Source organism: Aphelocoma coerulescens, chromosome 13, assembly GCF_041296385.1.
Source record: "Aphelocoma coerulescens isolate FSJ_1873_10779 chromosome 13, UR_Acoe_1.0, whole genome shotgun sequence".
Taxonomy (NCBI): domain Eukaryota; kingdom Metazoa; phylum Chordata; class Aves; order Passeriformes; family Corvidae; genus Aphelocoma; species Aphelocoma coerulescens.
The window spans coordinates 5076408-5101116 of NC_091027.1; the positions used below are offsets into that span (position 1 = coordinate 5076408).

The 24709-nt window shown below is 44.2% G+C and overlaps 1 protein-coding gene across 12 annotated transcripts in view; it reads right to left on the reverse strand.

Moving 5' to 3' along the window:
- Positions 1–24709, reverse strand: part of SGCD (sarcoglycan delta) — a 504819-nt gene that overhangs the window by 132516 nt on the left and 347594 nt on the right. The window contains exon 1 of one of the 12 annotated variants that reach the window (XM_069028498.1): positions 5560–5625. The exons of the other annotated variants lie outside the window; for them this stretch is intronic. The gene's annotated coding sequence lies outside the window, so the exon portion shown is untranslated. Of the gene's footprint in view, positions 1–5559; positions 5626–24709 lie in introns of those variants that run through there. 12 annotated transcript variants of the gene reach the window in all.

Consider the following 24709-nt stretch of genomic DNA (forward strand, 5'->3'; position numbering starts at 1 on the left):
TAATAGGATTTTTTGCTTCTTCTTTAGGAAAGTATTAGGAACCACCACTTAATTCTGAGACAGTGGAGAAAAGATAATACTGAAACAAATACAGAAATTGGAAAAGAAGCACGCCTTCCAAAGGCCAAACTTCAAAGTGCCTTCCTGACCTGAGAGGGCTTAGAGACACAAGTGCACAGCACTGGATCACCACCAGCCCATGGACAATCCCACCTACAACAGAAAAAAATGCAGCTGCCAAATCTTTGCAATTTAGCCACAGACAACATGACCATGACTACGAAAGTACAGCCTGGAACTTGGGTATTTCTCCAAGGATTTCTTGGTACTGCACAAAAAAAAAAAAAAAAAAAAAGAAGTAGTAAGTTTTCGCACAAGAGCTGCACACAGAGTCCTTATATACACCAACACTGCAAACAGGGCCTGAGACAAAATCCAGTCCACTTAGAAAAGCTATTCATCCTTTTGCTTTAGCATACCTTAGAGATACAGCCCATGACAAGAAAGATTTGGTTTTTTTAAGAGCATTGGAAGAGCCCTGTCACCCTGCCTGCTGATCCGCACAGGCTGCTGGCAGAGTGCTCTGCAAAGAAGCTTCAGCACTCTCCTTCAGCAGAGTTGAAACCAGGCTCAGCTGAAAGGCACCAGAAAGCAGAACTGGCTCTGAGCTTTCAAAGCTCATGCCAGACCTCACCATTTAGGGCAAATCTTTGCTCCATGCCTCTCTCCCTCCTTCTACCACGTCCTTCTGCCCTGGCAGCAAGTTCCTCACTCAGGGTGTGCAACCCACATTAACAATTCCTCAGGCAGAAAAGTGTGTTACATGCACAGGGATGAATTAACACCTTTCCCACACAAACACTGGCGCTGCAACGTTCCCTGGCCCCGCTGCCTTTGTAGGCTCAGTGAGGGCCATGAGTAGGGTGAGGTATTACATAAGGAATCAATAATGCTTTTCTGCCACGGGGGTCTCTTTGATCAGCACTTGAATGATGTGTGTTTAGTAATAGAACAATTTCAAGCTGAAAGAGGATGCAATCTGGGAAGGCAGCTTCTGTCTTATGGGGCCCTCTTGAAATTTGCTGCTGGAAATGTCCTGGAGCTCATGGAATCAGCTCACTGCAGCAGGAACGGCCCTGAGCCTTGCCCAGCCAACACAGCATCTCCCCTCCCTGCCTGCCTGCATGTAACTGAGGTGTTACAGCCTCATCAGAAAAACCAGGAGCATCTGACCCCAGGCTGACCTGAAGCATGGTGATGGGAACACATATCCAGAGATGACAGAGGGGTTCAAATTCCCTCATGTCTTGGACCTACATCTCCCACATCTGCCCTCTCTTTGTGTCCCTATCACCAACATCCTCTTCTCCTTCTCTTTGTTTTCTGAAATAAAAAGCTTTTCTTTTGGGCTGAAATGAGGGGGAAAAAAAGCCTTAAAAACCTTCAGAGGTGCTCTCTGCCATATCACTGGAAGGCACTGTACTTGTATTCACTAGCTGTAAATGCTCTGCAGATTCATCCTCTTTAATTTCTCTGTCTTTTAGGTGCACAGTATCCACCAGGTTCAAAAGAACAGACATTTCTGGAGCGTGACTGAGAACAAAACCTGGCATGAAGAAGAGTGTTTGGAGCCATCTATCAACAAGACATTTTGCGTCTCCGCTCCCCATAAAACTCTCTCAAGTTTGACACCCCCAGGTCCGTTAATCCACCAGAAGCACGACCCAAAATTGATTTATGGCCCTTCACATGGGTCAGACCACAGCCTGGGTCCCCAAAAAAGGATCAGGCTCTGGAAAATGACTTCTCACTTGCAGCATGGCTCAACTCAGCAAGGGCTGAGTACTGGGGAACAGTCCCCAGGATGAAATACTCGCTGGGATAATTAAATCTCGCAGCACTTTTCTCCAGGACCATCTAAGCCATGAACTTGGCCTCTGTGACTGTTATTGGTGTCCCCAAAGCTCAAATTATTTGCTGTCTGCTTGCCCCTCTTTTCTGTCAACAGTGCCTATCCCTCCATATGGGGAGCAGCTCTTCCATGAGTTGGGAACACCATCACCACGCAGTGCCCATTTCTTGGGTATCACTGCTAGCTGATACATGGCCAGAGGGACAAAACATAAAAGGAAACATCCTAAGGAATGTTCTTTTCTTTTATGAGTAGTCTCTATCAGTGGGGTACACCACATGTAGTGTTATTCAAACATCTGGCCTGATTCTGGCAAACATAAGCACATCAACAAGCTTTTTTTGATCTGTACTCTACCAGGACATACTCTGCCCAGCCCACTGGAAAACATCTCTCTTCCCTCTCCTGTCTTGTGCAAGTTGGACTCAGCACAGGCAGCTGGGGAGACCGTGGGGATTCATCTCCTGGTAAAGCATCTCATTGAGATCCCTCAATGCTCCAGGCTACTCCCCACCTCTAACATCTTGAAACCTCTCGTAATTTCCCCAGCTGTTTGGTCTGGCAGCATTTTGACAACAAATGTGCTTGAGGATAAGTGCACTGCAAGAACCTCAGTTTATAAACCAATAGCTTGGAGCAGATGGACTCAACCAAAAGCTGAACGTGCGACTGTCCTGCCCCTTCTCTGCATTCAAGGAGCACTCACAGTAAAACTCTAAACCTATTAGCATTTGCCAGAACTAACCAAAGTAACAAGCAGCTCCATCTCTGAATACTATTTCCTAAGCCAAAAGTGCTATTTTATTATGCTGCAAGAGTCTGTGAGCAATGTGGTGTCACTACTGCTTCTCTTCTCTGAGAAGGACAGAAACACATCTGCTTTCCTATTTACGACAGTCTCTTCTAAATTTTACACTTTTTAGCTGATAGTCACCTTGTCTCAGTATTTTTTTCAGAATTAAGAAGAAAATGGAAAGCTAGCAAGGAAGAAAGTCTCTGCAGTGAGTCCTTTTATATATCAAGCTAGTCAACAGAGAATGTCTTTCACAAAATGCCCCACGATTTGTGGCGATAAATTCACGCTGCATGCAAACACCACACCAGCTTTGCTGCATTCACACGCCGCTTCCTTTGCACCACTCAGATGTTGTGAAGCACTCACAAGCCTCTGTCCATCAGTGCCAAGTTTAGAAAAGCTCTTTCCCACCAGAGTGTCTCAAAGCAGGGTGAACAAATATGAAAACTACACCGAAATAGCCAGCAGCAGGTGTGACTGCAGGAGGCTGTGGGGACAGCGAGAGGAATTATCATCAACTGAGCTCGAATCAGAAAGCAAGCCACAGGAGGTGACACTTTGCAGACTCCTGCCTCAACACACTCTCACCCCACGGCACCAAGAGCGAGCTGTGGCTTGTAGGAATGTGCAAAGCAGGATTGTAATATGGATTTATACGGCTGGAACCCAACCAGCATGGCACAAATGCAGAACTGTGGGCTTAAGCATGTGCCAGGATCCAGAGTGCAGTTTCTGCAGTGATCCTGCTCAGAAGTTAAAATTTGTTCTGCTGCATCGTCCCTCTACCATCTTCCCTCCACATGATGTGCCTTCTGTGCTAATCCATTTGTTCTTTAGCCCAGACTCACTTGCTCTCTGGTTTGCTCCCAGGAAGGACCAGGAGAAGGGATACCCATATTTAGGGTATGCTAATGGCTCTCCTATCTATCTGCTTCCAAAATCAAGAAGATCTCTCCACTCTGCCCACACATGCACACATTCCTCAGTCCTGCTGGATTCAAAGCTTGAATGCTTGACCCAGGTGGAGCTGCCCAAAGGTCACTGAGGAGGCTCAGGAGGAGCTGCCAAAGTTAGGGAGGAAACACCAACTCCCATGGCCCTGGCTGCTGCTGGCTAAGATGGACATATTCCAGCCTCTTCATATCTCTGCCTCTTCAACACTGACAGTCAGATTTGGGAGGTGGGATGCTGCATTAGCAGAGGCAGGAACTTGAGTTTTATTTTATTTTATTTTTAAATAAGCTTATAACTAGCAGTGAAGAAGATAATAGGCTGACTGGTTGTCTAAATTAACAGCTGCTGAGAAAAGCAACACAGCTCCAAGTCTGCAGGGTAAGATGGCAGCCTGTGAAGGCTCACGAAGTTCCAGATCACATAAGACCTTCATTTAACACAGTATTTTCCCAGCAGATGTATTTTATGCAAAGCAAATTCTGAGCTTATCAAGCCTCTTGATTTTCATCATATGCCTCCCCCTTCCACAGGCTCATCTCGGTCCTTCCTCTCATTCCCTTTGCCCCCATCAGCCTCCAGGAAGCCCCAGGACATCCATGTCTCCTGTAGGATGCCCTTCCTGCACTCCAAGCTCCACTGGACTCAAACCACCTTAACACTCTTCAGCCGCGTTACTGGGAGACAGCTCTGGTCCTGCCACATTCTGGGGCTGTTGAACTTTGGTGGGAAACCTCCCCTTGTCCCTGAATTTCTGGGTTGCCAAGATGAGTGGCTGTTTGAGCCCTGTGTGTGCAGCCCTGCTGGATGCAGGCAAAGCAAACCGTGAGCCTGCTCCCATGAACCGGTCGGAGATTCTTCGCACAGTCCCACTGTATGATTTAATATCCTTAATTCATTCCTTGCTGAAAGAAAAAAAAACCACCACCACCACCACAAAACACAGCTAAAAAGCACTTTCAACACATCAAATAACATTGCTCTGAAAAGCCAAGGCAGAGGCAGGGAAGTTTGTGAAACGACGCAAGGCGGACTCCTCCTGACACCTCCATCCCTTGACGAACGCGCGCTCCCGAATCCCAAGCCCAAGCCTGCCATATAAGGTGCTGATATCTCTGCAAAGGCAAGACAAGCTTTAATGCTGCAACTAAAAGGATGAGAGAACATTGCCTAAATCTGGCAGGTCCCTAAAGAGAGAGCGAGCTTTTCATCATAAATGTTTCTTCAGTTATTTGGGGAAAGAAACGCAAATCGGAAGAGAAGTTGCAGATAGAACAGCCCCTAAATTAATGTTTTTCCTTCTAATCTGCCCTACGTGGCTCCTGACCATGCTGTCTGTTGCAGTTCACTCATGCTTTATAAAATACTGGAAAAAAATACGCAGAAAAATCACAAGGCAATGATTATCACTGAGTTACTGCCTCTCTTCACAAGCTCTCTGTACCAGGAATTGGCAAACAACCCCCAGACAAACGTGCTTTCAACTCATTAAACAACTACAATACAATGCACTTATAAATGTATTTACTGTGACTGAGTTGCATTTTTCATCCAAATCTCTGAATGACACATGGTCCAGAGCCAACCTTTCAGTAGCTTCAGGTTACACATGTACTTACTCCCCAAAATGCAAAAGTTGGGGATTATTTGGGTGCAGCATTCCCTCAGCCAGAGACGCGGCGCGGGCGTTGCTTTGCCTGCAGCTTTACTATCGACACAAATTTAGCCAGAAACCACCACCCAGCCTCAGACTGCTCCCAAACCTTCGCAAATATGCCACAACTTCCCATTCTTGACTTTTTTTTTTGCTCTAAGCAGCAGCCTGAAAGCAGAAGCCCCTTTGCAGAGGCACAAAAGGCAGGCAAATCCACGCGACGGGACGGAGCACGGCAACTCTTACCTTTCCCTCGGCGATGGATGAACGCCCGGAGGGTGCAGGAGGCTGGGGAAGATGCAGCTCAGTGTTTGGAGCAGCACGAGGCCTGGCCTGTGCTCATGAGCTGCCCCTGTCAGATTTTCCAACAGCAGAACTGCAGCCAAGTCCCTGCCCATGCCTGAAGAATTTCCTGAACAGCATTCTCGTTCTTTTTCTAACTGCTTTGAAACCACACTGTCTGTACTTCAATAAGGCTTTGTCAGGCCAAGTTACAGCTACTGGGCTGGCTCCAGCAAGCAATTGAAAACACATGTGTTTTGCATTAAAAGCCCCCTTCTCCCTGCACACATTCCGACACAGACACCCCCGTCCGCACCCAGCCCTGGAGCCTGCCTGCCTTGCCTTGGCTGCTCCAGAGCCAGCCATTTCGGTTAAAAAGAATAAAAAGGGATTATGTTGGTGGAGATTTTCTTTGGGAGAAGGAAAAATGGGGTGGGAGGGATCCCATTCCCATGGATAACACCTCGCCCTGCCTCCCGTGCTTTGCCAGTGTCAGCGGGTCATGGGTGCCCAGGTTAACAGCTGGCATTGCTAAACCCAGCAAGCAAGGAAGCACAGGAATTAAAATTTCAGTTCACCACTACTCTCCTCTTACCTTTGCCTCTGTCTCTTCCAAAACTGTGAGAAAAGAAAGCATATTTTTAGCATCTCTAGACTCAGTTCAACACATCAGAACTGTATCCTAATCTTGACACATACTCCTGTATCTGGTTATACTAAAAATAATACAACTATTTTTGAGTACTTTCATCCCTCTCTGCTTTCCAGCTGTCCTAACCCTTATAACCCAAAATATTTTAAGCACCTTGCATCTCTTTTTAAAGAGCATTAACACCACTCTGGCACTGGCTTAAGGAAAAGAAACAGAAGATATAATATTATACCTTTAATCAGAACGGGTCCCAGTTCTTAATATCTGTAATCATTTCCAGGCAGCACCATGGGTCAAGGCAGTGACCGTGGGCTCTGCAGCTGGGGATGCCCTGTGCCTGGCATGTGCCTGGGAAGCAGAGCTGGAGTAGATGTGGAAACACACATGGATGTCCCCCTGATTCCACCACAGCTAAGTCCCACCAAAGATGAAACACAGCAGCAGAGTTGTCAAGGTAACAATATAGAAAAGAGACAGTTTAAAGAGAGAGAGAGATATTTTTCCCTCCTAATGTTCCTTTTCAAACCGTGCACTCCACTTCTGTGGGGTTATTCTGTTCTGTGGTTTGCAGTGGTGTGGTGGGCAGGTGAAGTGTTTACAAGGGATAAATGCAGTGGTGACAAGAAGCACTGAGAGCCCTGATGCAGTGCTCTCTGAAGGCAGAGGAAGTCTGCTGCCTTTCATGGGCTGTGGCTTCAGTCCATGGCAAGGACTCAGTCACCCACAGGAATGCGAGATCTGCCTTTCGCCCACCAGCACTGAGATCCTCCAAACCCCCAGTGGGATGCCCATATGGAAAGCCTGCAGTTCATCCATCCAACCTCTCGTGAGAGCTGCTGTGGCCACACCATGCATGGCTCTCACTTGCACTTTGCCCTGCTACCAAAATGCTCTTTCCTTCCTCCTGCACAGAGCCACACTTTGGTCAGCAGTACTGCCCACATGCACAGGCCAGATTTGGGCAGCCTGGACCAGCCCCCCAAGCTGAAATCAGTGGGGATGGATCCAGACTATGATGCTATTTTGCAGAAGACAGCACAGGATGAAACCACACGTTCATCCTGCCTCAGTTTGCAAGAGTTTCAAACAAAAGGCAAGCACACACACACAACCCCTGGTGATAGCATTTCACATCTATTTGCACAGCTTGTGACGAGTCAGTTTGTGCCAGAGCAGAAACCACAGGCCTGTGGATCACATATCAGAAGAACTGTCCATGCAGCTGAGAGTCTCCTCAACAAGCTGCCACAGCCATGATAATACTCTTTGGGTTGGCAACCAGTAACAGCTGAAACCAAAGGCGCCTAAAAACCTTCAGAGTCTCTTGGTATAAATAGGCTGAAACAGAAAAATATGAACTGCAGACTCACATAATTAGATTTTCAGTTGTACAAGATAATTGGGCATCTGCAGGGCTGTTTGCAAGATGACAGCAGTCCGTGCTTTCTGTCTCAAATTTCCCCATGGTCTTTATTCAGCAAACCAGTTATGGATGGGACAGGCTGTAACTTCAGTGGATCACCATGTGTTTTGAGTTAAGCACATGCTTTAGTGCTTTGTGGCCCAGGACTTTTTATGGCAGCCTGGCTGTGGCAGGATCATTAGTTAAATCATTTAAAACATGGCAGTACAGCACTTTGAGATTACTCAGTTCTTTACACAAATACGGTAAATCAGTGGGTTTCAAATTTTTCTCACTGTGTGGACCCCTAAATATTTGACAAAGGTGGTGCATAGCCCTGTAATCACTTCACAGAGAGAGATTCCTACGTACCTTACAAAAACCTCTCCTTACTTGTCATTTTTCCCTTGGGAATAGTCCCCAGGCCTCCCATATGTCTGTGGACCACAGGCTGGAAACCGCTGCTGGAGATAACTTAATCCCTTATTAAAAATCTAAATGATCTCTTCTGTTTATGTGATGTACTTTCTATCTTCAGAATATTTATGCAAGCTAGCAGCACGCTGGCAGGTAGAGACATGGGGAGGTGACAGCATTAATACTGCATTTTTTCCACTGGCATAATTAGTAGGCCAAGTCTATAAATATTTACATTAAATCTGTCAGGCATCACACCAACCTCACTGATAACTTCAGGGGTGTCTTACTGTAAACTGCATTAATGCCTCACTATTTTGCCATCAAGTAACACATAAAATGCTCCTTCAAGCTAAGCCACTTTGAGTAGGTTGTTTTTATCTCTTTCTCATTTGGGTGCAGGGTTTAAAGACGCTTCAAGCATCAGAACTGTGGCTCAGGGACTGTTCTATTTTTCTGTTATTGAGCTATCATTTGTATTAGTGCCAGCGCTACCAAAAATATATGAACCTTGCAAGCATAAACCTTAAGTTGATGTCGACATAACTATCTGCCTAACTGCTATTATTCCTCAGAACTGGCAGGGTTATGAGGATTAAAAAAACCTACCAGAGCTCTTTGTGAAGATGAGAACAAATTAACCCCCCTCAAAGCTTCGGTATCTTTGCAGCTGGAGACTGCAACATGTAGGGACTTCCATTTTGTGCAGAAGATCCAAGCCACCTCAATCCATGAATTTCTACATAAAGAAGAGACCTACAAAAGACAGGAAGGAAAGTTCCTTCTCTACCATTTATACCTGCCCTGACTTTTGACAGCATTTTATAGAAGCAGCTAAAATTTATTTAATATGCTGAATTATCAATATTCATAATTAATTTCATTTAACAAATAATACCTATTTGCATACAAAATGAAACTTGAGATTTTCATGCTGTGCAGATTTCCAGGAACTCAGTCAAGCATTCCCCAAACCTTCCTAAAAAATTCAGGGCAAACCAAATATGCAGAAAAATCAGCACGTAAATGCAGGTGTGGGTGCACCTGGAGTGGAGGAAGAAGTCAAAATGAAAATTTTATTATCTGAAATAATTAAGAAATCCCTTGGTTTGAGCTTTCCCTCCAAATGGCTTCTTTTAAAATCCATTAAATCTCTTGAAGTATCACAATAGAATAAATATAAATGTTTAAATATTTTTAATGTCTCAACTGAAAGAAATCATCCACCAAATTATTACTTTAAATCGCCCTCAGCCTTAAGAGTCTTTCAAGAGATCTCTCGAGTACCTGTGTGCAAAGGGAGAAGCCAAGACTCATTTCAGCTCCATCTCCTTAAATGCAGAATCGAGGGAGCTGATGGATTAGAAAGTTAACTATTTTGGGTCAGAACAGCAAGCTGAGGGAAGGCAGCTATTGGCATTCCTGATGGATCCACCCAGCCCTGAGCACCCCGAGAGGATGAAGGGCAGTGTAATGAGACATGGAGGGGGTTCCCCAAACTTTTGTAGGTAGTGGCAGTAGTTGTAGGGGCAGAATGCTTCAGTGAAAGGAGAAAACCCTTCCCTGTGTGTGTGTGTGCAGGGAGTGAAGGTCTGACTTGATGGCAGGGAGCAAAATCCTGTTTAAGTGCTGGGAGTGCTGAAGGCACACAGGTCATCAAGTAATCACACAGGGCTGAGATGGACTTGTCGGACAAGTGAAAAGGAAATGGGAGAAAATGAAATGTGTGTGTGTGTACAAGACCGTGTGCTGGAAGCAGCCAGGCCTGCAGTGCCCACATCCCCTTACATCCTCACCCACTGCTCCAGTTTCTTCACAGGAGATAAATGTGGCTACATTCTAGGAAGAAGCATAAATATAGGGTCAGTCATGAGATGCATGATCTGCTAATTCTTGGAGACTGAAGGGCAGAGCTGCTCTCGTAGACAGGCGTTCCAAGGATGCTCTGAATTTCATGCAGATGAGAAACTCCAGGAACAGCAGAGGTGACCCTGGAGACCTTGATTCACACAACACTGAGTTATTTAGATCTGAGTACTAAATTTTCCCCTTCTATTCATCCCAGACTTTGCAAACAGTACAATAACATAAACAAATCAAAGGAAACACAACACTAAGGTCCTGGTTTCATGGTAATGTTACAGGTGAGCTGGGCAACAGCAGGTCAGGGCAGGAGTCAGTGTTGCTTGCACAAGGCCAAAAACACAACGTGAGTTCAAGTGAAGGATTGAGCTTTTATGAGAGGCCAGATTCAGAGAGCTGCTGCTCAGGGTCTGGAGTTAAGAAACATTCATATCTCTGCTGCTGCTATGAGACAAGGATCAAAGTGGCAAAAAGTCATCACCAAAGGCACCTTCCACTGCACAGGCTCAGGAGAGCTGTAGGCAAGGGAGGGTGGAGGATGGAGGTACCCAGCATGCCAGAACAACAGCAGGCTCACGCTTACCTATGCACACATTGATATGCAACATCTACACTGAAAGCAGCCTTCTCCTAAGGCTCTTTTCTCCTTAGGGTCCAAACCTGCAGACTCCCCGAGCCCATTTGCAGATGGCAGTGCTCCCAACCCGAAAGCTCTGTGCTGTGCTCCTTTCCCCACAAAAGCTGCAGCAGTGTTTACCTGTCAGCCAAAAAGCCACAGCCAGGACCTCTCCCAGCCCACCCCTCTACCCCAACTGCTGCTTTGTAATTATTTTGATGATTTCAGCCATTTTCAGGCTCTTCTCAGGAACAATTTAAGGCCAGCAGAGCTTGTTAATAGGTAGAACGGAAAGTGTTCCTTTTCATTTCTCTGGCACCATTAATGTAATTACCCTGAATAATTCTTAAACTACGTGGGCTGCAATTTCTAGGCAATATTACTATTACAGAGCCCTGTTCTTCCAGCCAGCATGTGTCATATTTCCCATGCAGAGGTTATTTATCAGTAATCAGAAAGGTCTTAATTTACAAACAATAGGGTCTCTTCATTTGCAGCACGACAAGGGAGCAGGATGGGTGTCATCAGGCAAAAAGATCCGCCGTGTCCCTGGCTTCTACTCCTCTGGCATAAGAAATGCAAGGGGAAAGAAAGAAAAATAAACCACTGCAAAGATTAATTCCATACAGATATGAGAGCAAATATTCAGTTGGCAAGGCCAATAATTGTTCTTCTATTAAAGTCTTAACAGTATCCAAATTCATTACTCTTATCTCAGCCTTGGTTCTTTCAGAAATCAGGTTCAAGGCACAGAGCTGCCCTCTGAGCTTTGCTTAAATATGTGCCCTGACCACGGCACACTGTCACCTCAGCCTGCAATAATCATCTTCTGGCGGAACATTTCACTTTCTGTGCTAGGTCTGTTGTGGTGGACAGTTTTTGAGCATGGACATGCCACCCTTACATTTGATGCAGAGCAGTTTCTGGCCAGGCAGAGATGTTCAGCAGCATGTGCTCATCACAGCCTTTCCCTTTCCACTCCTGACTATTTTTATTCCGTCAAGAAAGAAGCTCTGCTTGTTCTTACACTGAGGTATCCTATTATATCACAAAGTTTAACACCACCCAATGCTCCCAAATTTGGCTCCACAGAACAATTTCTGTAGGCAGCAGATCTGTATTTTCTCAAAGCAATTAGCAGGACTCTTGCAGAACACTAACGAGGTGGCCTGTCAGTCTGTCAGCAGCCCTGGACATGGCCATCTGTTTTAACGAGCTCTGGGGTGTCATTCTGGACAGCAACACTTCTGCATGATCCTGTGAGACTCCTGAGATGAGCAGCAGTGACCTTCATCCATAGTAGCTGATCCAAAGGAGAACCCTTGCCCTCCTCCTCCCGTGGCAGCATTAGTCTCTCACCATCAGGCTAAAACTATCCAGATCACACTAGACAGAGCTGAAGACACTTTTTACAATAAGGGTGGTGAGGCACCAGAACATGTTGCCCAGAGAGGTCCCTGCAAACATTCAAGGCCACGTTGGACAGGGTTTTGACCAACCTGATCTAGTTGAAGATGTCCCTGATCATTGCACGGGGGATGGCCGAGATGACCTTTAAAGGTCCCTCCCAACCCAAACCATTCTGTGATTCTAAAACCTGATGTACAACATCTGCTGTGGAATAAGCAGCAAGGAGACAACAGATCTGGTAGCCAAAATGGTGAGAAATCTTTGGCCAAATTTTGCAAATTCTTTCTCTCTGTTTATATTCTGCAAGAGGTGCTAAGGCACGTGCTGTTTGTAAAGCAGCTCCTGACAGAATGCAGATACTTGGAGCTGTAGCACATTAAAGAATGATTATGCTGATATATCAACAAACACACACATACTCACATATTTTGAGTTTCCACAGAGAATACTGGGGAAGGTTTAAAAAGCAAATTGATAGGAAAATTAAGCTACACTGAGATTGTGTCAGAGGCAAGGAAAAAAGATGCAATGGCTTGAGAAATAAATGCATGTTTGTATGTCAGTAATCACACCTGACCTTTGCCAGAGAACTCAGTGTGGGAGAGGCATAGTGGTGAGGATATGTATGCCAAGAACCATGAAAAGGCCATTGTACAAAAATTCCAGACCTGGATTTATCTACAGAGATACACTCAAGGGTCTCTCAATCTCAGCATCTCTGCTTCAGTTATCGGCAGGATGTTGCAAAGGGTAAAAAGCCATTTAATTGGGAAATCCCTTTATTTCTGTAGCTATTACCTCTCAATTTTTGAGAGGATTGCTTGTGTTTTCCTATACATAACTAGGTTTTGGAGCCTAGGCTAGGGGAATTTCCTGTGGGTTCAACAGCATCCATAAAGCCTGCAACGTCCAAGAAAGTTGCTGAGACCATCTGTACTTGGTCTGCTCTCTTCTTCCAAATATTTATCTGATTCAGCAGCTGGTAAGGTTTAACTGTCCCTGGAGTGTCAGAGGGGGCTGCTGCTGCTGCTCCCAAATCTCTCTGTGACCCCAAGAGTCACGCTAAGGATGGCTGTAACAATGTTTGGCCCCATTAGAGCATAGAAGAGAGAATCAAATGTTCTGTCCCTTCCTCCACAGAGCCAGCATACAATTTGGTTCCCGGCACTGTCTCTTTATCCTTTAACCTTATAGCTGTGGTCTTGGATTACCTGTGAGCACACTGACCCCAGCAGCCTCCACCAGCATGGCACTGCAGAAATCTTCACTGCAGAAGTAGAGGAATGGAATGAAGTTCCTCTTACAATACTCATTTCTACATGGCAGAAAAGTAAGAGGCTCATTCTGTGACTCCTCTGCGTGAGCAAAACATCCTGTGGTTTGGCAACAGCAGGATCTTCTTTTCATTAGTAGGACACAGGGAAAACCTTGCCACATTCATATATTTTGAAGTGGAATTTCATCACTGCTGTGATTAATGTCAACATCATTTCTGCCCTAAATTCTCCATTCACTCAGGCTTAAAATACCTTCCTGGATTTCCTGATATTATCTATCCAATGAGAATCACGAAGGGAGAGAGAGCAAGGAGAGGAAAGGAGAGAGAGGTGCTTTTTGTCTTTCATCCAGACTTTCTTTTTGGGCAAAGTAGCTGTCAGGGAGGTAAGAGAGATGTTCCAAAAATGTGAGGGATTTTACCTGCCCACATTTCTCCCCAGGTTATGACAAAAGTTTATGTGGATGCTTCTCAAGGAGTAGAAGAGTTTTCATGTTATGCCTCACTCAGAGATATATTTACAATTATAGTTTAACTCTGTGAAGTCACTAACTGGTAACTAAAAAAAGCTTATTTGCTTCTGCTTTTTTTTTTTTAAGTGCCCTTGTGTCTTATTCTCATTTTCCAGATCTGTCCTGCCTTCTCCATTTCTGTGGGTGTAAACTCTTCCTCCACAATAGCAGGAAACATGCAAAGTGAAAAATCCCTTTCCTACAGAACCTCTTTCCACATGCAAAGACAAGGGTCTAGAGGGGAAGCCATATGAGAAGCAGCTGAGGTCACTTGGTCTGGTCAGCCGGGAGAAGCGGAGACTGAGGGCAGAGCTCATCGGGGTCTGCAGCTGCTCCCGAGGGGCAGCAGAAGGACAGCTCCGAGCTCTGCTCTGTGTGACAGTGACAGGACCCAGGGAACGGCCGGAGCTGTGTCAGGAGAGGTTTAGGTTGGATTTCAGGGAAAGGTTCTTCCCGCAGAGGGTGCTGGGCACTGCCCAGGCTCCCCAGGGAATGGGCACGGCCCCGAGGCTGCCAGAGCTCCAGGAGCGTTTGGACAGCGCTCTCCAGCACGGGGTGGGATTGTCGGGGTGTCCTGAGTAGGGCCAGGAGTTGGACCTTGTGGGTCCCATACAAGTCAGGATATTCTATGATTCTATGGTTCTAATCAATGGCTGGGTGTTTTTGTAACCCTCCACCTCACAGGAGACCAGCACAAGAGAAATTTACTCTGAGCTGTCTGTGAAAATACATACACGTATTTAAGAAGTGTGATATCTAAGTCACAAGAAATGCATTGCAGCAGTGGGGTTAGATGTGAATTCTGTAGCAACTGTTTCTCAGTTCCAGAGCATCTGGCCGGAGCAGCATTGGGCTGTGTTCACATCAGTGCTGCTAAGCAGAGCCTCCTCCTCCTCTCACCCCTACAGCTATTTATCATCATCATCACACAAATCTGGGAGCAGCTTAGCACGGTGGCACACAAGTCTCCATCCTGACTGAGGTTAAACCCATCTCCCTGCAGCACAACAGTACAGCCAGAGCCTTTCTTTTAACCTAAATCACCCAGGTAGTTACTCGGCTTGAGTGGGAGCAGGTGGGGGAACACATGTTGGGAGCACAGTCTGGAACAGTCACAGAGTTTTATGGGTTCATCATCCCAACACATAAACTTTCTCCCAGTAGGGCTCCTTTTCACTTCCCTGTTTTTATTATTGTACAGCAAGATCTGAACGGCAAATCTCTCAAAGGTTAACAGGCCTGTCCAGAAAGTGCAAGAAACAGATGGGCTAAAGTCTATGAATTTTAATGCTCTACATTACAACAACTTGCTATTTCTGTACTGGAGAGCAGTCCACAATCAGCACTATTTCAGTAACTGTGAGAGATGACAGAGGCCATGGAAAGGTGCAATAACAGTTGTAAGACAACCTGCCTGCAAATAATAGTAGAAGACCACCATAAAGATGGGATGGCAGAGAAGGGAAATAACACACCTGGGAGATTCAGAGAAACCCCAGCAAGGACATCTCCACCTGCTAAAGCCTGGGGAACCAAAGGAATGTTGTTGTGCTACAGCAGGTCAGCACATTTCAGACAGATGGTGAAATTAGTGTGAAATTAGTCCAACTTGCTTTGAGAGGAAGCCCTGCTGGTGTCCACCTAAGAGAAAGGACACCTTAATGCTGGAAGTTACAGGTTGTTGCAAGCAAAAGGACAGAAATGCACCCATACACTCTCCTTATCCACTGGATGTTGAAGCTGGCCTTGTGTTTTGAAGCAAGCAATGCTTGCAGGCACTGAAACATCTCTACCAACACATTTTAGGGAAAGGGAAAGGGAAAAGGAAAGGGAAAGGGAAAGGGAAAGGGAAAGGGAAAGGGAAAGGGAAAGGGAAAGGGAAAGGGAAAGGAAAAGGGAAAGGGAAAGGGAAAGGAAAAGGGAAAGGAAAAGGGAAAGGGAAAGGGAGCTGGCTACCAGTGATGCCATGATGATTTTTTTCCTTTTCTTTTATGCCCCTTTTATATACCTTTTTATAACTTCTGTATTCTTAGTGGTTTTTAGCCTACATTCTTGGACTTATTTGTCAAGCTGAGAGACTAAACATTTTAGAAGCTTCATAGTTAGGGATCAAAATGCTCCAGACACCAAGGTCCTCTCCAGAACACATTTTGTAAACTAAGACAGAACCATCCAGGGGAAGGTTCCTTGGGGAGGGGGGCTCACTTGAGCCTCTCATTGGGGAATCTTTGATAGACATGCTAATTAGTAACACCTATAATGTTATCCCAGATCTTTTGGGGGTGTGCATTGTGGTGGGCATTGAGGTGCATTCGACCTGGACGTGTGCACCTAAGGATCCTTAAAATAAACACCAAGGTAAAATCCCTTTTCCCCTTCTAACCGTGTTTGATTCTTGATTTTAAGACCAGGAAAAGGCATCACCAGGACACATGTGTTCAGCTCTTCACTCACTGCAGTGAGTCTGCACCACTATAATGCCTCATACACCAGGACCCGGAGAGAGCTTAGCCCTGCCTGTCCCAAATTATTTGCATTTCTATAGAAAGACAAACACAAGGATTCCTTAAAGATAAAATTCGTCACAATTAGGTGTTGGCATTTCTTCATAATTGCCTTAAATACTTCAATCTCAAGGAAATGTGGTTGAAAATGAAGGAAAAATTATGCTGATTAGTCGCTCATAATTAGATAGATTCAATAAAACCTGGTGCTTAGCATGTTTTGCATTTATACAGTCTGTATACAAAATTAACCTCAAAGATATCTCTATCAGTTTTTTAGTCCTTTGCTATCAAGCACATCTGATCTGGAAAGGATCATCTTCATAAACAGATACCTCTTGAGGATTATTTAAAATCATTACTTTGCCCACAAAACTGTTCCCCCAGCGCTCCACTTTTCCCTTCTGCTATCCACATGCAAAGCTTGGAGAATTACAGATTTTAACTTGTTCTGAGAAGGAACCAGTTATGGAACTGGTGATTTTTGTTGGAAGCATGGTTATTTATGAAGGAAATAAGTCTTGTTCCTATAGTGGGGAGAATGTGGAGGGGAAAAAAAAAAGGGCAGTGTCCCACTGCTCCAAATGTCTCTCAACCAGCATTTAGCCAAAACATTTGCTTGAAATGTTACCTGCTTCTTGAATCTAAAAGCAAGGATGAATATGTACATCTCAGCACAAAACATGTCTTACCCAGGGAGCACTGATGAAGATAAAGCTACTGGCAGGCTCATAAACCCTACTGCCCAAGTTTACTTGTGGGTGAAACTTCCTTCTCCTGGTCCAGATAAAGAAAATCCTGAGGAGCTAACAAGCAATTGACTGTTCTCCTATGCAAAATGGCCCTTGTGTCATGGAAGTCCTATTAATTTTCTTGGAGCCCACAAAATTAGCTAGAAATGCTTATGTAGATTAAAAAAGACAAAAGATATTTATGGAGCTTCTTTCTCTGCAGAGCAGTCAAATATGTCTTCAACCCTATATATAAGCACCTCTATTTACTACTCTGAGTATCTGCGTTTCTTCTCTCTGTGAGAAATTTTTCTTCCTCCTTCAGAGCACCATCCCCCTTTCTAAGCCAGAAGAATATGAAATAAATATGGTACTGCATATAAACAGTGCACAAAATAACAGAGCTTCTAAATTCAGAGTCAGCTGAAGATATCAAGTTTTTCTTTCTCAGTGATTGATGCCCTCTAGAAGAAATAATAATTATATGGCACAAGGAGGAGGAAAAAAGGCATGTTGAATAATATAAGCATTTAGTCAAATCATAACTGAAACAGAGGGGAAAAAAGGCTTTAAAACTGCTTAGCCAGAAAAAGACAGCATTATCTGTAAAATGGATGAAAAATAAACCCCCTCCAAGCAGAAAAGAACTTCAGAAATTTGTTATACGCTAATGCCATCTACCAGACATCAGTGGAAGTAGCAGAAAGAAGTGTCAAAGAAGCCACAAACACAAGGATTAAGTACTTGTGCACAGCCCCAGTTTATTTTCTTAGCAAATACTGAATTCCAAACCTTGTTCTACCTTTTTTTTTTTCCTTCTTAGAGAAAGGACTCCAGGGCATCCATTAATGCAAATATTTATAATTTCTTTTCATTGTCAAGGCTGCAGAAAAATCTTTGAAATTCCCCTTCCAACACAACTTTGAGGCACAATATTTATCCACACAACTTCGAACTATCATTGTTCTCCTCTTGCAAGCTGATGCTCTGTTATGCAATGAAAAAATCCCTTACTTTACGTGAAATTCCACATTGTCTCAGGGCCTCTTCAGCCTGCTCTGTCTTTATCAGTGAGTCCAGACTCAAAGAGCTTTACAGGTGGTTACACTGATAATTTAATCCCAGCCTTTACCTGTATGTGGAAACCAGTTTCCAAGGAGAGCCTGATAACTGTAAAGGGGTTTCTACTCACCTTCTTGTCCCAAATGGCCCTGATTTATAGCCAGCTCCAAAACACAGCCCAAGGAGCTGTGCCAAACTTTTAACAACATGGTTGCTTTTCTAGGAGAAAGTTTTCCACTGCCACTTTTCAAGCCCAAAGCTCAGGTTTTACCAGTATCCATCAATGTTCCTTTTGGACATCCGCCAGAAATAAACTGCAGATGCCTCATCAGTCTCAAAACTGAAAAATAGATGCAGTTGCAAAATCTGCCACTGCCATGCCATGGACACAGAGTCCATCTGCTGATGCAGAAAGTGGGAGACAGATAAAGCAATATCTGAAAGCAGCAGAGCACGATGTGGACCTGAACCATTTTGAGAGACTCGAGAACACTTCCATTTCAAAAGGAACATCATCTATATATGTCTTTGTTCTTTCAGACAAAACCTCGTTTCTTCCTAAACTGATCAACAACCTACCCCAAACTTCTCCCCAAACTTACCCCAAACTAACAAAATTTGTTCACCTTTCAGTCCCTAATACCTCTTCAGGAAAATATTCCAGAAATTCTGACAATTGGAAAGAATCTAATTTTCTGTTTAAATGTATTCAGATCAACAACCCCTCTTTGCATCAACTTTAGCTTTTTTTTGCCTCCCTTGAAAAAACTCCTTAGTTTCAGAAGTATTTACTGATACCAACTAACAGAGGCACTATCCAGAAATTCTGCCAGTATTTGTCTTTTTCTGCTCTTCCAGAAGGGCAGAAACAAAAGCTGGTTTGCTGCTACACTTGGTCTGTGTCTACAGTGGAAAGGGCCAGTAATGAAGCCATACTGAATAGCCACGGATTCAGAAACTGCAGCAGTTCTAGGAGCTGCTGTTGATTCAAGGTGAGAGGAATTGCACTGAGCTGGAGTTAGCTGGCAATGCACAAAGAGGAATTTCCATGTTGTCAAAAATCTTCTGCCGTGTCTGATTCTGGCATTATCTCCTACTGGCTTGCTAAGAAAAAAAGAGCCCTCATCACACTCCTCTGGTGCTTTCTTTGCTCCTCAGATGAATATTCTGGGAGTGCAAATAAAATGTACAACAGCAGCAATTTATTTTCTGCCTCTCACAGGAAGGACTGGAAGCAGCCAGGCTTTCGTATCAAGAACTGGAAGCCTCCCTGCCAGCTCTCAGCTCCTCTCCTCCTTCTGCTCTTTGCTTTCTGGGAGATCACAGCCACAAGGCACGCCAAGGCCACACCAACGTGGTGCTGGTTCTCAGCCCCATCTCTACAGCCCTAAGAGCCTGTCTGACACTCAGGAAATTTAGCCATGAAGATCCAGACCCAGGCTCCCAAACAGCAGAGAGAGAATGCACAGGCAGACCCAAACTGGGCAGAGAATCAATACTGGGGAGGAATATCTCATTATTATTGCAATACAAGTCTAGGATTTAAATAGTCCATGTCAGAAGAACTGAGACATGCCATCACAAATTTTTTATCAGCTATCCATGGGGCTTTTAAGCTTCCAGCTTCCCAGAGTAACAGTTACACTTGAAACCATGAACTTTCTTTTTCTCTGCCTCCAAAATTGCAAACACACAGTGCAACAATGCTTAAACTTGTTGGCTCTCCTCTCTTACAGAGCAGTCACTGCCTCTGTTTTACCTTTCTTTCCCAGGGTTCTGGCAGCACGTGGGTTAACGGGACAGTTATTTGAATGAAAGGCATTTCCAATAAATCAGCAGATAGCAAAAGGGAAAAAGCACTAGAGTAATCTCTTCTGCTCACAGTTTCATTATGCTCTTGGCTTTGAGCCATTATAAGGTAAATCAGTCAAGTCATGTTGCACAGACATTTCTGAAAGAACAGTTTTTTAAATCACTTGGTAAGCCACTCTCCTTGTTTTGAATGGAGAACCCTGCTTATTTTGTATGGCACTTTATGCCCATTTAGAAGTTGTGAAAAGGAGAGCTGCAGTCAGAGCTGGAGCTGTGATTTGGCTGCAGAGGGCACCTCATGGAACTGGCCCCAGGGCTGTCCCCATAGCCCACATCCTCCTTTCCCTGCTACATCAGGCCTGACGACAGCACCCCAACAAATGGACACCCTCTCCCTCTCCAGTTCCCTTTTGGCAACAAACCTCGCAATAATGCTGACCAAAGAAGGGATCACTGCTTGTAGTACCTTGGGCTGGGCAAGTCTGCTCAGCTGGTGACATTCTCTAGGGCTCTCCCCAGCTTTTAATTTCCATCTGGTCTTCTCTCACCACTCCCTGGCTCACGGTTCCTCGACAAACATGGAAAAATGCAAAAATGCCAAAATGCCCTGCTTTCCCCACTGGGAAGACTGTCCTGGGATGAAACTCCCAGAATAAGGAAATGGAGGTTGCTGGCAAAAATATTACAGTTTGACAGTCTCTTCATGCTCTTTCTCCCCCACAACACTGGTGTGATCAAGAGGAGGCAGAACAGTGATGCAGCAGCAGCAGAACATCGTGGACAGAGAAATGGGGGATGCAGACAAGGCAAATACCACATAGCTGCAAATGGCCTTGAAAGCACCAGCTTGTCCCTGCACAAACTGTCTCCCAGCCATTCTAATGGCTTCAAACGTCACACAGTGTCATTAATGTTCAGTATTTTTCCTTTTACAACTCACAGCTTTCAACTAAATGCGTTCATCATATTCCCCCCCCCCCGCTCCCACATTGTACCCCCCCAAAGTCACTGAAAGTACCTTTACCTTAATGATTTGGAGTCTCACACAATTTACTGAAATACTGAGCATCAGTTATAAAAGCCACACATAAAAGCCAAACACACTATAAGAATCTCAGGTTAACACAGCAAAAGCATCCTCACAGGCACTCCAGCTGAGAGAAATCCCAATTAATGCCTTACACAGAAACACAAGCTCTTCATGCTTAGCCCTCAGATTTTAAGTGGGACCTCAGTGTTTGTTGAAAGTAGCTGTGGCAAACTTTAAACATCTAATTTTTGACTGTTCTGAACAGAGTGATGGCTGCCTGCTTTTGCCCTGCAACCATCCACCAACCTCTCACTTGGCCTAGGTTAGCACAGCAAGCAGCTACTGCAAGAGACAGAGACTCCTCACCAGTTTCTAAACTAGCTGACAGACACTTCCAGCTGCTTTTCAATGCATATTCCACTGTCAATCAAAATTACAGGGTATAATTAAGCAGGGAACAGCCAAGCAATGTCTGTCTTCTACCCAAGAACCCAATGAACAGATTAATTTACCAGCGAAATAGAGTAAGATGAATTCCTCTAAAAATAAACCCCTGAGAGACAAGGCACCAGCAGTTTCTTTCCTATCTAGCAGCAGGTTAAATATTGTATTTTTTCTGCAAAGCAGAGTTTCAAAAGCTGTCAAGAACTCAAACCTTTCTGTATCATCCCATATTAATACCGGTGATCTCTGTTCAACTTACAAATTGCAAATTCAGCTCCTGGAGACATCAGTGGGTCCTTCAGCCTCATGACTGGGGTAACATAAATGGCACCACGTGTCAGAAGGATGATGAGGTGCCACACAAACCACTGCAGAGTTGGCATAACCTGCCCCGAGCTGCTGTAGGTTCCTGAGATCTTTTAAATACCTTGCTCTACCTGACATTTCTTTGTGCAGTAGGTATTATATTCACTTTGCGTCGCTGAACTTTAATTACTTTGACAACTTGCAGGGGACTTTTTAAATAATATTTGATTTAATCAACAGGTTTTTTTCATTGTAATGTTCGGTAGCAGCAACAGATCATGCTAAGATAATGAAAAGCATTGGAGCAGCTGAAAACTTAATTAAAACACGTAAAAATTAATTATACTGCTCATCATTGATTTTGTCTGAAAAGGCTGATATTGCAAATAGGAAATCAAAAGCAGGGAGGTCATGTAGAGAATTGCTGATGTGAAAGTGATAAATAACAGAAAAAATACATCCAGCCTGAGAGGAGCCATTCACTCCAGGTCGACGATCCCATGCTGAGCTGAATTCCATCCCACATCACTAAATTGCCAATCAAGCATCAATAAGGAGGCTGATTAAGGTGAAGCCAGAAGAATGGGGTACACAGAATAGAACTGTTATGTAGAATGTTGTATGTGAGATCAGAATCACACGATTAATAATGTCAGCTTTTACAGGATCTTCTTCTGCCTCTGTGCCAAAAAAAAAGAAACAAACCAACCCAAAAAAGAGTTTAGTAGTGTAACTGTGAAATGCCACTCCTCAGGCTCTCCAGAAATGCCTCAGATGTGTGCCTGGATTAGGACTACACTACCTGGTGTTGCAAAAAGGGATTAAAGCATCACTTAATGTCCATAACTAACCAGGACCCTGCTCACGGCTGCACGCAGTCCCAGTGTTAGGGAGGCAAGGGGAGCAGCCAGATGTTCTTACCCCTTCTGCTTTATTCTGAAAAAAATAATGTACTGTCCTCTAGTTTAAATAATAATTCTCTCTCCCTCCTGTCAGTTCCTGAACTTGTTTATAAAGCATATTATATCCTATTTTCACTTGAATCAGTAGAGCCAGCTAAGGTACCCTTTGAATAAAATACCGCAGTACAGAAAGGCCAACTTGGTATCAGCATAAATTTTATCCAGAGCTCTACCACAGACTCCTTTGGGCAAGTCACTTAACTACTCCAAGCCTAAAGTCTGGAATGAAGGAAATACTGCTTTATCAAACTCAGCAGAAAGACTATCTAATATTTATAAAGCACTTTCTGATCCTCCAGTAAAGACCATGGAAATGTAAAGAAGTACTGACCCAGATAAGGGTTAAATGCAGAATCTTTTTTCCAGTGAGAGCTCTCAAATGACCTTGCAATGTTAGGATTTATTTTCAAGGCAAAGGAAGATCTGTCAGGTCCAGGAGCCATGTTTTGCTCAAACTGCAGATGACTTGCTATCAACAAGGAAACAAGTTTAGTCACTGATCCAAGTGTCAGGAGCTGCCAAATCAGTGCTTTGATGAAATGTCAGGAATACTAACGTGGTTTCAGGGCTGCACTGATTTAACAGCCAAAATGGAATCTGGTCACATTCTTTTATTCCTCCAGGAAAATAACAAACAACCAGCAATATATACATTATATGCCCTTCTTCAATTTCTTTGAAGTTGAACAAACTAAAAAAAAAAAACATCTAAACCTGCAAATATTTCCACTTCTGTGGTTTAAAGGAGTCTGATCTCCACATGCTGGAACTCCAGGAGTGCAAAGATCCCATTTAATGAGAGAACTTAAAAATTCAAGGATTTTTCCACACCGGTAACTGCACCTTGTGCAGGAAGATACTCTGCAAAGGGAGTCCTCCAGTCATAAGGCTGCTCATGGGAATCAAAACACAGTATTTGACATAATAGAATGTTCAAAGGACAGGAAGAACAAAGCAGGCACACTCAGAAAAGATGACTGTATTTTAAGACTATGTTTTTAGCCAACAAAAAAACCAAAACCAAATGACAACTGATAGCTTTTATTTAAATTCATGAACCTAATCCCAAAGAAATATCTCTTTTGGTTAAAGCAACCAGATGTTTCTAAATAAAATGTTTTAAATATTCATATGCTGTTGTCAGAAATACTCTGTGGGGAAAGAATGGCCATCAAATCTTTGTCATAGCAAAGAAAACTGCTGAAGAATTTCAGTGCTGGGAGAAACTGCAGATACCTCACATGTTGGGCAACTGTAAGAAATTCTGCCCCAGCTATTAAACACAGAATGAAAAACCTGTGTAAGAGCAATTCCACGCTTTGTACTCCTGCTCATCACATTGCCCACACAGGAAGCGTAACTAAACAGACCCAAAATCATCTCCTTTGTTAAGAAAGGAGTGTATTGCACCTTCCCTTTCTGCACCCAAGGGCTGGTAGGGAGACACCTGGAAAGGAGCAGCAGGTGCAGCCAGGGCTCTGCAGGAGCAGGAGTGGTTTGCTGCTGAGCAGCAGGGATGATATTTCCCATGGGAAATGTGCTGATAAAAGCTGGCTGGGTTATTGCAAAAACACAACTCTCACAGCAGACACCACCACCCACCTCTCTGGGTGACACCCTGCAATGCACTTACCCTGTACTGACACAGACTCGAGTGTTTCTCACACAAAGGAGCCTTTATGTGCAACATATAATTGGTCTCAAGTTTTGGCACATTATTTCAGCTAATTATCTGTCCTGCACTACACACTGAGGAACGCTGAGGAATTCCTACTGTGGAACTTGAAAACCCAAATAACATCCCATTGCCAGCATGGCATTGATTCATTTTATAATTCAACCTGGACAGCACTTCCACAGGAGCGAAAATAAAAGTATCTCCTGCCAGGAGAGCACTGCCAGGTCTTTTATAAATACTACAGAAGTTTCCCAAGCAGGTGGCCCATCAAACTCAAATAATTGATCCACATCAGTTTGACCTGGAAATTCAATAGTACAGCACATCATTACAGCAGTCAACATAAGAGGAAAGTCCTTGTGGTTTCCCCTCCAGCCAGCACTTGAAAGGAAACTGAAAAGCTCTGCTCTCTTTTCAGTTTGGCACATGCCTCCTTT